The sequence below is a fragment of the Narcine bancroftii genome, chromosome 5 (assembly GCF_036971445.1).
Source record: "Narcine bancroftii isolate sNarBan1 chromosome 5, sNarBan1.hap1, whole genome shotgun sequence".
Classification (NCBI taxonomy): domain Eukaryota; kingdom Metazoa; phylum Chordata; class Chondrichthyes; order Torpediniformes; family Narcinidae; genus Narcine; species Narcine bancroftii.
This window is the reverse complement of record NC_091473.1, coordinates 24,829,219-24,842,137: the sequence shown is the minus strand read 5'-3', so window position 1 is coordinate 24,842,137 and position 12,919 is coordinate 24,829,219. Positions and strand designations below refer to the sequence as shown.

Genomic DNA, 12,919 nt, shown 5'->3' with positions numbered 1-12,919 from the left:
GAGAAACTTGTCCGTGAACAACTCTTTGCAGATGATGCCGCTTTAGTTGCCCATTCAGAGCCAGCTCTTCAGCACTTGACGTCCTGTTTTGCGGAAACTGCCAAAATGTTTGACCTGGAAGTCAACCTGAAGAAAACTGAGGTCCTCCATCAACCAGCTCCCCACCATGACTACCAGCCCCCCCCACATCTCCATCGGGCACACAAAACTCAAAACGGTCAACCAGTTTACCTATCTCGGCTGCACCATTTCATCGGATGCAAGGATCGACAACGAGATAGATAACAGACTCGCCAAGGCAAATAGCGCCTTTGGAAGACTACACAAAAGAGTCTGGAAAAACAACCAACTGAAAAACCTCACAAAGATAAGCGTATACAGAGCCGTTGTCATACCCACACTCCTGTTCGGCTCCGAATCATGGGTCCTCTACCGGTATCACCTACGGCTCCTAGAACGCTTCCACCAGCGTTGTCTCTGCTCCATCCTCAACATTCACTGGAGCGCCTTCATCCCTAACATCGAAGTACTCAAGATGGCAGAGGCCGACAGCATCGAATCCACGCTGCTGAAGATCCAGCTGCGCTGGGTGGGTCACGTCTCCAGAATGGAGGACCATCGCCTTCCCAAGATCGTGTTATATGGCGAGCTCTCCACTGGCCACCGTGACAGAGGTGCACCAAAGAAGAGGTACAAGGACTGCCTAAAGAAATCTCTTGGTGCCTGCCACATTGACCACCGCCAGTGGGCTGATATCGCCTCAAACCATGCATCTTGGCGCCTCACAGTTCAGCGGGCAGCAACCTCCTTTGAAGAAGACCGCAGAGCCCACCTCACTGACAAAAGACAAAGGAGGAAAAACCCAACACCCAACCAATTTTCCCCTGCAACCACTGCAACCGTGTCTGCCTGTCTCGCATCGGACTTGTCAGCCACAAACGAGCCTACAGCTGACGAGGACATTTTACCCCCTTCCATAAATCTTCGTCCGCGAAGCGAAGCCAAGAAGTTACTACTCTAAGTTTCTATTCGTCCAAAGGGTGAAAGATCTGAGAGCGTCAACTATCACCTCAGAAATGAGAGCGCTCCTTGCTGAACAAGTTATATGCAACAATGGAACACAGTACACACCACAAGAATTCAGAAAGCTGGCTGCAGAGTATGGGTTTGTTATCACTACATCATCCCCATACTACCCCAAAGGTCATGGGTTCATTGAAAGACAAGTGCAAACTGTGAAACACACACTAGTTAAGTGTCACGAAACAAAAGAAGACCCATACCTAGCTCTTCTATCATTACAAGTGACACCTTTAAGGGCTGACATAGAGTTCCCAGCAGAACTTCTAAATGGCAGGAGATATAAAACAACTCTGCCAAGCAAAATACACCCTCGAGAAGACCAGGAGAAAACCAAAAGACTGGTTGACATGCAAGAAGAAGGATACCAGCATTATAACAAACATGCACAAACATTGCCAGAACTCTTCAGAGGGCAGCATGTGCATATTCAACAGCTGATGTTGAAAACATGGACCCCAGCAAAGGTCATCAGAGAAGCTGAGACACGAAGATCATACATTGTCGGGCAATCAGCTGAGGAGGAACAGAATTCACATCCAGCTGACACAAGATTTGATGAAGCAGAAAGCTTTAATACCAGCAAAACCTGCAACACCACTATCAAGTGAGGTATCAAGTGAAGATACCACAACCATTAATACTGAAACATCAACACAGCTGTTGTCAGGTGAAACACAACAAGCTGCATCACCTACATGTGTACCAGCAACACAGAGTCCAATGGACGCAGCCAAATCCACAAAATGGCGAAGGAACATACTGCCGCCAGTGCAATATTGATAAGAACTATTTAAAAATAGTTGTGTAAATAAACTAGTGCACAAGTTCAGTTACTTAAGTTGCACTGGAAATAAAGTGATTAAAAAAACACTAAATTTTTCTTCATCTTGAGAAGGATATAGTCAGGATAATGTGAACTATTTTTTAACCGCGTAAGAATACATCTTTCTCATTGTAGTAACTGTAGTGCACCACTGTGGGACGTAAGTATATGTAAATGAGTGTGTGTGAGCAGTTTCCTGAGATGGTGAAAGGCATCATTAAGTAAAGTCTCTTCTGTTATTTGAATCTTGCATCTTTAAATTATTTAAGAAGCCTCCTAAGTAATCCAGAGATATAACATTTGTCGCAGCTCCTTTTTAGTTTTGTATTCTGTTGTGAAATGTGGAATCTCAACTTGTTTATCAATTACGTTTTGTATAGAATATGTATTCACATCAGATGCGGCCTTGGTTTTAGACCATTTTATCCCCAAAGAATTATATTGCAAATTATCTGTGAAATATCATGTATCTCTGGGGCATAGAACTGTATCACTGCTGTATAAGCACCACAGGGCTTTCTGCTCAATAGAGTTCATATCAACAAAGACCAAGCTTATTGCTATTTTTATTGTGACATCAAATAAGAGGAAAAAAACCTTAAAATTCCCAAGGTATTTGTATACTTTACAAGCATTCTTCTACAGATGCTCCAATACCAAGGAAAACACAGTAAAGACCCAGTGCACAATCACTCACATTCGCTACTATCAATGCAGATTTGGTCTTTTTTTTTTAAGAAATCCCTTTCTGGCACTGACATTTTTGCTGACAGACAAATACTCATTTAAAAGAGAACTGGTTAATCTACTTCTGGCTCAGGGGCCTTTGTGAGATGCTTGTGAGATACCTCACTATCTGCTACAGATAGAATTTCTGGTCAACTTCCCTCCACGGTGTTCTCTGCCTAAATCCTCCTCAACACACAGCAGTATTTCAAGATAGCGAAGTATTAGGTATAAAAACATATGGCAAATTACAATGGTTAAACTTCTTGCATGGCAATCATGACTTTATAACTGCGTGCAGAACATCAACAATAAACATGATTAAACTAAATTCACACTATTTTTGATGCTTTCTTAAATTGGAAGTGGAAGCTGCAACAAATGAGGGAGATGTTATTTCACTTATGTATTTCTATCCATAATCTTCTTCCAGTCTGGTTCACAATGTTATCAAGTGTAGATTATCTTGTATTATCAAGACGCAGCAAATCGCTAACAAGCTGAAAGCGTTGAGTGGGGAGAGAAACAGTTGACATCTTGGGTCAAGGATCTTTCAACCAAACTGGAAAGGTTTTATACGATGTGGAGTAGCAAAGATGAAGAGAACAGAGTGAATGCTTGTGCAGATCAAAGTTGTCAAGGTCACAATTATTTTCAAAACTAGCAGTAAAAGAGATAGAAAAATGAAATTGCTTGAAGCAGAGAAGTTCAGCTATATCTGTGGAGAAGGAAAAAAAGAGGTGATCAGAAGTTGTCATAGTTCATGTTCAATTTGAAAAATGTGTTGTGTTCCTCAAATTAAGTGTGGCCTGATTGGACCAAGTTGATGGCCCAAGACAGAGTGGTCAGATATGGAATAAAGTGAAGAAATGACAGGTGAGTAGAAGTCTAAATGGAGGTGTTTAATTTTTAATTTAGACATACAACATGGTAACACACCATTTCGGAACACGAGCTCATGCCTCCCAATTTCCATTCAATTACCCTACACCTCTGGAATGTTTGGAATGGTGGGAGGAAACTGGAGCCTCTGGGAAAAGCCCACATAGACACTAATGTGGTGGTACATGGTAATGCGGGCACGTTCCCCACTGAGCTGGGAAGGCTGGCCCGCCTACTGAACTGGTAGCCCCTTTCATTAAATACCCCTAATAAAGGCCGAGAGCCCTAATCTCCTCCCTCATACCTGCCCTTGGACTTGAGCCAGCAGCATTCTGTGGCATGCTTGGATCTTTCAATCAATAAAGCTGTTGGCCCTTACTTCATGTCTCTGAGTGGTCAGTGATTGTGCTACAGTTTATTGATCTAAGATTTTAAACACCACAGAATTCTCAAATTCTCCAATTGGAGAAGCTGGAGATCAACCCAAAAGACCCAGAGGCCTCCGTGAAATTCGACATGTGGCTCCACTGCTTGAAGGCCTACATGAGGCGCCTCAAAATCACAGCAGACAGCGATGAGAATTACCTACTATTCCCAGCAGTAGGCCATTGCGAGTACCTACTGAACCGTGATGGCCCTGCTCTGTCTACAATATGGAGTGCCGAGGAATGCCATGTACATGGGCTTCCAGTTTAGCTCCCGACGCCAAGGCCCGAGTAAGTCAGTCGACGAATTGGAGTGGGCCATGCCGGAGCTGGGATGAGACTGCAGGTGCTTGGGCGTGAAGGTGGAGGAGTACCAGGAGGAGCTCATCCGCAACAGGCTGGTTGCTGAGTTCCACTCCCAATATATTTGTGAACGACACCTGGAGAAGAGAGATCGGTCCCTATAGAAGGTTATACAGATGGCCTGGGCCGTGGAGATGGCCCAAAAGAATGCGGAGGCCTATGCCATGGGCCACACGGACCCCAGATATGCAGAACAGGTGGCACCATCTTGGGACTTGGGGCCCCTGACCCTGACAGCCGCCGCAACTGCTGAGCACACAAGGTGCAACTACTGTGGGAAGAGCCAGCATCCCCAAAAGTACTGCCCTGAACGTATCGCGACCTGCTCGAACTGCCGCTGGAAGGGCACTACGCAAGTCTATGCCAATCTAAGCCTCTCGCCCACATCACCATCTTGGCTCAAGCAGCTCCAGTCATCACTTCTGGTTGTGGAGAACCAAACTTCCAGGACCATGTCATGACAAGGGGGGATGTCCCTGCCAGCTTCACCTCCGGGCCCAACTGTGTGCGATCCATGGGGACAGTCATCTTCATGATCCTCTGGGCGGTCATCTTGGCGGTTGCCGACTCAACGACATAGCAGCAGTGGGTCAGACAGCGAACCAACATTAGCCTCAATCATCTTGGACCAGAGTCAACCACACCAGCTGGGACAGTCCACGATGGACATAGAGGTAAACGGTCACACCACGGGTCGCCTGTTCGACACAGGAAGCACCAAGAGTTTCATATATCCACACACCACCGAACACTACTCCTTGACTGTGTTCCCTCTGAAGTGCTGGGTAACATTAGCCTCCGAGTCCCTTTTGACAGAGATTCACGGGAAGAGCTACGTGAACCTAACCGTGGGGGGGGGACGAAATACAAAAATTTTAGACTGCTGGTGATGCCCCATTTTTGCGCCCCCGTCATTTTGGGACTGGATTTCCAGTGGCAGTTAAAAGGGATGCTGATGCAGTTTGACAGCCCCCATCCTTCGCTCGCAGTCAGGAACGACCAGTCCCACCCCCCCCGGCCCCTTTTGGAGAGGCCTAATCACACACCTGGAGGCTGGGCAGCACTACCTACCTGCAGCCTGGCCACCCTATGTGTCCCTCCCCCCTCCCTTCCACTGTTCCAAATCCTCACCCCAAGCTGTAGGCCAGTACAACCCAGAGGATAGGGGATTCATTAAGTCTGAGGTGGAATGGTTGATGAGAGAGGGCATAATAGAACCCAGTAATACACATTGGAGGGCACAGATGCTGGTGGTAAAGGGGGCAGAGAAGAACCGGATGGTGATGGACTACAGTCGAACCATCAACCAGTTCACCTATTGGAAGCTTACCCCCTGCCCCAAATTGATGACATGGTGAATGAGATCATAAAATATAGGGTCTTTTCAACCAAAGATCTCAAGTCTGCATGCCATCAAATCCCTATCTGCCCAAAGGACCAGTCCTACACATGTGAGGCTAACGGTTGACTGTACCAATTCTTTTGGGTACCTTTCGGCCTCACAAATGGTGTTTCACTGTTCCAAAGAGAAATTGACCACATGGTGGACGACAATGGGTCAAAAGCCACTTACCCATACTTGGATAATGTCACTATATGCGGCTATGATCAGAAAGAACACGACGATAACCTTCGGAGGTTCCTGGCCATTGTAAAAGCCCTCAACCTAACATACAACCAGAAGAAAGGAGTATTCAGCACAGAGCGGCTGGCGATCCTGAGGTACGTGGTGGAGCATGGTGTGATTGCCCCCGACCCTGAGCGCATGTGCACCCTCCTGGAATTACCTCTACCACAGAACCCCAAAGCGTTAAAAATGTGCCTGGGGCTCTTTTCGCATTACATACAATGGGTGCCCAACTATGCTGACAAGGCCCAACTCCTTGTGAAAACCATGACCCTTCCCCCACCAGCAGAGGCCCGTAAGGCTTTCGAGAACATCAGGGACGAGATCGTCAAGGCAGGAATGCACTCCAGCAGCGAGTTGGTCCCATTCCAAGTGAAGAGTGAGGCCTCCGACTTGGCCCTGGCCGCCACACTGAACCAGACAGGCAGGCCAGTGGCATTTTTTTTGCACACCCTGCAGGGCCACAAACGCAGACACTCTGCCATAGAGAAGGTGGCACAGGCTATAATGGAGGTGGTCCGCCACTGAAGGCACTATTTGGACGGTAGGCCATTCACCCTGCGGATGGACCAGAGAGCCATTGCCTTTATGTTTAATAACAAAGAGCAAGGCAAAATTAAGAATGACAAGATCATGCGGTGGAGAATTGAGCTGTCCACATATTATTACAAGATCTTGTACTGGCCGGGTGAGCCACGGTGCAAGTAAATCGCCTACATGCCCTCCACAATAGCCTCTGCCACCCTGGGGTCACAAGACTCTAGCACTTTGTGAGGACACATAACCTTCCCTATTCGGTGGAGAAAATCAGAGAACTGACAATGCAAGCCACAGTTTTACAGGCAAGAAAGAGCCCACCTCATCAAGGCCATTCGCCCCTTTGAACACCTCAGCATAGACTTCAAGTGGCCCTCCTGAAGTCAGCATATCCACGAATCTGAAGAGCTATTTCCTGAACATTGTGGATGAATACTCACGCTTTCCATTCGCCATTCCCTGCCCAGACATGACCACAGGCACAGTCATTAAAGCACTCTGCACCACATTCACTTCGATTGGGTACCCCGCGTATGTGCCGAGTGACCAGGATTCCACGTTCATGAGTGAGGAGCTGCGACAATACTTCCTCTCCAAGGGCATAATAACAAATAGGACCACCAGCTACAACCTCCAAGGGAATGGCCAGGTAGAGAGGGAAAACGGCACCATTTGAAGGGCAGAGAGGGATGAATGTGTCCCAGATAATCAGTTTCATCAGGATGCAATCAGGATTGTTAATAGTCAGACAATCCTAAGTGTACAACGAGGAAACAAACAATTCCATGCCTCTGCAACTAACCTGATATATTCTTTGGCTTGGCTTCGCGGACGAAGATTTACGGAGGGGGTAAAAGTCCACGTCAGCTGCACGCTCGTTTGTGGCTGACAAGTCCGATGCGGGACAGGCAGACACGGTTCCAGCGGTTGCAGGGGAAAATTGGTTGGTTGGGGTTGGGTGTTGGGTTTTTCCTCCTTTGCTTATTACAGCCACCAGAATTGTCCAAACTCATGCCTTTATCAGGTAAAATATTAAACCCTAACCTCATACTTTATTTAAATGAAATGATCAGACACAGTCCTGTGGACTTCCTGAGCAACTTGTGAAAAGAATATTAAACTAATAGCAAAGAAGAAAAAGAATTTAACTTCGCTGAAACTGATTATCTGGTTGTTAATCTTGCGATGAATAAAAATTTGCGAATTGGCATTTTTTTTTAATCCAGATTTTGATAGGAGCTGCAAAGCACTTTGGGTCACACTTTTGGCAATGGGAAAAACATGATTTTTTGGGGGATGTGGGGAGGAGGGGGAGGACAGCTGCATTCTCAAATTGTTGACTTAACACTTTCAATTATCAGATAAACTACCAGCCCAGTTAATCAACATTAGAATCCTTCAGTTGAAAAGTGCACAGAGAAACTTTGTCATCCACAAATGTCTACAGGCACCATGGTTTAAATTAACACAAAATGCTGGAGAAGCTCAGCAGGTCAAACAGTGTTATAGTACAAAAACAAAGATACATATGTTTTGGGCTTGAGCTTGGTTTTGAGCTTTCATCAATTTGAAAGACACTTAACAACACCAGACAACGTTTTGATTTCTGAACACTTTTGGTGGTACAGGTACACGATCCTTTATCCAGAACCCTTGGGGATAGTGTGTTCCGAATTTGGGATTTTTCTGGATTTCGGAAAGCCAGATTTAAACCCACCCGAATTGTGCTGCCGTATCTACCCCCACCCCCTTCCAATCGCGCTGCCACCTCCCCACCCCCCTCCCCAGCCCCAGCCCGACTTGCGCTGCCGGTCTTCCCCCCCTGCCCAACTCATGCTGCCAGTCTCCCCCCCTCGCCCACCTGACTTGCGCTGTCGTCTCTCTCCCCATTTGCCGGATTTTGGAGCTTTCTGGATTTTAGATGTCCATATAAAGGTTCATGTGCCTGTATTATTTAGACATTGGGCTGCTGATCACAAAAATCACCTGAAATTTTTCCTTTAACATACTTTTTTTTACATATAATGTATTTGTGTGATTTCCTATGATATTTTGTCCATGAGTACATTGCCTACAAGCCAAGCTGTTTTGATCAGTTGAAGCATGCCTGGGCATGCACTCAATGCAGGTGTGAAGCAAACGTTGTCTGAGGTCCGGGCATGCTTAGTCAGGATAGATGCCGAAAAGCTATAAAAGCAACTCACATATACAGACGCCATGTATTACTGTGATATAGATTGAACACATGTACTTCAGACTACTTAATAATAGCATTTATTGCCTTCAAGAGGATCCAAAATAGCAGAAATGTCTCATCAATGTTACAACAGCTGCAATACATTCTGTAACATTTGTGGTGAGTATACACTTAAGGCTCAAAGTTGCAACACGATTGTACTTACTAAGAAAGTCTATGAGGTACACTTTGGTTGTAAAATTGGTGGCCAAGACAAACCCAGGCCTCAACACATTTGTTGTGCAACATATGCAGTTAACCTGAGAGCTTGTGGACTTCAGGAGGAAGTCAGGGGAACACGACCCAGTCCTCATCGAGGGCTTAGTAGTCAAGAAAATCAAGAACTTCAAATTCCTAGGTGTCAACATCTCCAAGGATCTGTCCTGGAGTCTCCAAGTTAATGCAATCACAAAGGAAGCTACACTCTGTGAGGAGTCTGAGGAGATTTGGTATGTCACCAAAAACTCTCAAAATCTTTTACAGCTGTACTGTGGAGAGCATTCTGGCTGGTGGCATGGAGGCGCCAACTCTCAGGACAAGAATAAACTCCAGAGGGTTGTCAACTCAGCCTGCGACATCACAGGCACCAGACGCCACTCCATCGAGGGTCATCTACATGGGATGTCTTCAAAAATCAGCTTCAAGCCTCAAAGACCCCCACCACCAGGCTGTGCCCTTTTCGCTCTGCTACCATTAGGTAAAAGGTACAGGAGCCTAAAAACGAGCCCACGGCGGCAAAATAACTTTTTACCCGCTGCCACCAGATTCCTGAATAATCAATGAACCAAAGTTACTGCTATTCTTATTTTATGTATATAGAGGAGGATTTAGGCAGAGAACACCGAGGAGGGAAGTTGACTGGAAATTGTATTTGTGAGGTAGTACAACCTGTTTGTGCAAGCATCTCACAAAGGCCCCTGACCCAGATGTAGATTAATCAGTTCTCTTTATAATGAATATTTGTCTGTCAGCAAATATGTCAATGCTAGAAGGGGATTTTTGGTAAAAATATGGATGTTTGAACTATGTCGACGCTGCTGCAAACACTGAATTTCATGACTTGTTCATGACAATAAATCCTGATTCTACCTCGGAAGTACTCAGAAGTCAATGCCATTTTCAATTCCAATGATGTGGCGAGAACACGACAACAGTTTGCCAGTTACAAAGCCACCAGAGGCATGGAGCCTTTCAAGATGACGTTGTGATTGAGAATTTCAATGACAACGACAGAGCATCAAACTACATCCAGCTGATTGGTGACATGCTTCAAGCATACAAAACTACAAAGTGTAACGAAAATTAATTTTCTGAATTCGCACTTGGACTTCTTCCCTGCTGATCTTGATGCAGTCAGTGTCGATATTACGGTGAAAGGTTTCACCAGGACTTTGTGACCATGGATAAGAATTATCAGGGCAACTTGAATCATCAATGCAGCTGACTATTGTTGGACACTGACACGAGAGGCATCAGATGCTGAGTACAAACGAAAAGCAACAGCAAAACACTTTTATGTTCATTGAACACATTGTATCAGCATCATTATGCAATTAAACATGCTAAATTCATTAAATGTTAATTTAATGTTTTTCCAACTTTCTACGTGATATAGCAAATCCGAAAACGTCTTTGTGTTCAACACATAGTTGTCTGGCATAATCCCCATTTTGTTTTCAGGAAGCAATCCTTTTGAAAAAAATTATTGTCCAGTGTTATTTAGCTAGCCCTTGGCTCAGTAAGCATCGTCTGGTAGTGTAATCAAGTCTGGCAGATTATCATGTCTGGGATAACATGTTTCCTATAAATTGTGTTCAAACTGTACAACTGTAACTACAAGCTTTGGCCAGTGATTATATGAAACAATTTTATTCTAAAGTTTAAGAAATCATTTCAACCTTCACTGAGCATTTACCTTTGTGTAATGCAGCAGTTAATGGATCTAATTTGTAGTAGTTGAGTTATTAAAAACAAATAACCTAACACCCAAGGTCTTTCCAAAGATGGTTTGATTTTGTTCTGCATTATAAATTGAGGTTGAGCAGCTGCCATGTTGGCTGAGCTGCAAGGGACTTGGATTCAATCCTGACCTCTCGTCTTGTCTGTGATAAGTTTGCATGTTCTCCCCATGACCACGTGAGTTTCCTCTGGGTGTTCCACGTTGCAAAGGTGAAGGGTTTGCTCAGTTAGATGACTGATGTAAATTGCCTGTGTATGTTGGTGAGTTAATAGAATTTGGGGTGAGTGGCAAAAAGGGAGAAATAAATGCTACACTTGCGCCCACACCTCCTCCCTCACCACCATTCAGGGCCCCAAACAATCCTTCCAAGTGAAGCAACCCTTAACTTGTGAATCTGCAAGGGTCAACTGCTGCATTCAGTGCTCCCATTGTATTCTCCTCTACATCAGACACAGACTGGGAGATTGCTTCATTGACCACTGCAATCGTGGAAATCTTCCAGGGGCAACCTATTTTAATTCCACACCCCATTTCCATGCTGACTTGTCTCTCTATGGTCCCATGCACTGCTAGACTGAGACCACCCATAAATTGTAAGAACATATTTCATCTGAGCACCCTCCATCTGGATGGCATTAACCGGTTTCTCTTAGCCTGTTCCCTCTCAACTCTCCCCATCTCTCCACTTCCCCATCTCTATTTTACTTTAATTCTGTCTCACCTTCTCTTTCCTTCTCACTCCATTCCTCCAACTTTGCATTTACAGAGCCACCACCTCCTCCAATCAATTCTCACCTTTTCTCTGTCCTGTCATAGCCATATCCAATTAAAACTTCGTCTATTGGTCTGTACTCCTCCCATTGCCATCTCTTCCCTTCTCTCAAAGCCTTTTCATTCAGGTGCCTCCCTGCTTTTTTGCTCGTACCTTGAAGAAGGGCTCAGGCCAAAAACGTTTGTGATTTATTTTTACCTCTAGTGGACACTGCGAAAACTGCTGTGTTCCTCCAGCAGTTTTGTATTTTTACTTCAAATAATAGCATCTGCAGATGTATGCGTTTCACTCTGGGGAAAATAAAATATGATTCATGTAAGATTAGTGCCATGGGTGCTCATTGGTCATCATGGAGTCAATGGGCTGAAGGGACTGTTTCCATGCTGTGTGATTAAAGGAGGCTGTCTGTGATAACCAAAATATGGGTTAAGGACAGAGATACACAAATATGCTGACTCAGTTTTAAAGAAAGTATTATGAAATGCCATCACCAAGTAAGCTGCATTCTGCCACACTGGCCATCCTGTTCACTGGTTGGATGCTTCAGCTACTGAAAATGGGAAGAAATGGAGAAGTATTTTAAAGTGGATTCTTGCAGCCAGGTTAAAGGGAAAGAAGAACAATTCACCAGAAGCAATACCATCACCTTTCCTATTCATCATATTCCAGCACTGGCAGCTGTTCTGTTCCACTTTTCACTCTCTTGGCAGTCCCCAACTTTACCCTCCCCTCCCTTCGATCTATCTGCCCTCTTTGTCTGCCTGCCTCCCCTCCTATCCCTCTTTCCTGACCTAGCCCCATTTGCCATCTGCCTGCGCTGGTGATGCCTCCCTCCCAGATGTACTGAACAACTCCTATGCATGTTTTGAGATGAAAAACGATGTGGTGGCGAAGAAGACCACCTCTCCTCCAAATGATCAGGTACAGGGTCTTGCAGTGGTTGATGTAAAAAAAAGAGTGAGGCAAGGTCAATTCACAGCAAGCTGCTGGACCAGGTAATGTTCCCAGCAGACAGGACCGGATTAACAAAGTAGTGAAAATCCCATATGCTACAGGCCCCGCATTTTAAAGACCCCTGCGTTTATGACAGTACTATGAATTATGTACTTAAACATTTCTGTTCTCATCTTTGTGCAGCAGCTATGAGAAACCACACTGAGAGTCTGTGTTAATAGCTCAAATTAAAGGTGAGAATGGAACAATGGCTGTCTGTTACCCATAATCCCCCACACAGCTGGAACTTCTCTGCCAATGTCGGTGCCTGGGAAACACCCAGGGAATTATGGGTAACAAAGATGGCCATTGATCCCACGTTGAGCCAGCCGCTAACAGCCAGCCACTGCCATAAGTGTGTTTTGTTTTCATAAAATATTTAAATACATTTTAACAGAGGAGGAGAGGGGAGGCGCAATTTCAATGTAAATATAATTTCAGTGTGAGTACTTCCCCCTCATTGTGCATGCACCAGCAGGCATTATTTAGGAC

At 45.1% G+C, this 12,919-nt stretch overlaps 1 protein-coding gene across 9 annotated transcripts in view; it reads right to left on the bottom strand.

Moving 5' to 3' along the window:
- Positions 1 to 12,919, bottom strand: part of chl1b (cell adhesion molecule L1-like b) — a 687,190-nt gene that overhangs the window by 627,271 nt on the left and 47,000 nt on the right. The gene's annotated exons all lie outside the window — the stretch shown is intronic.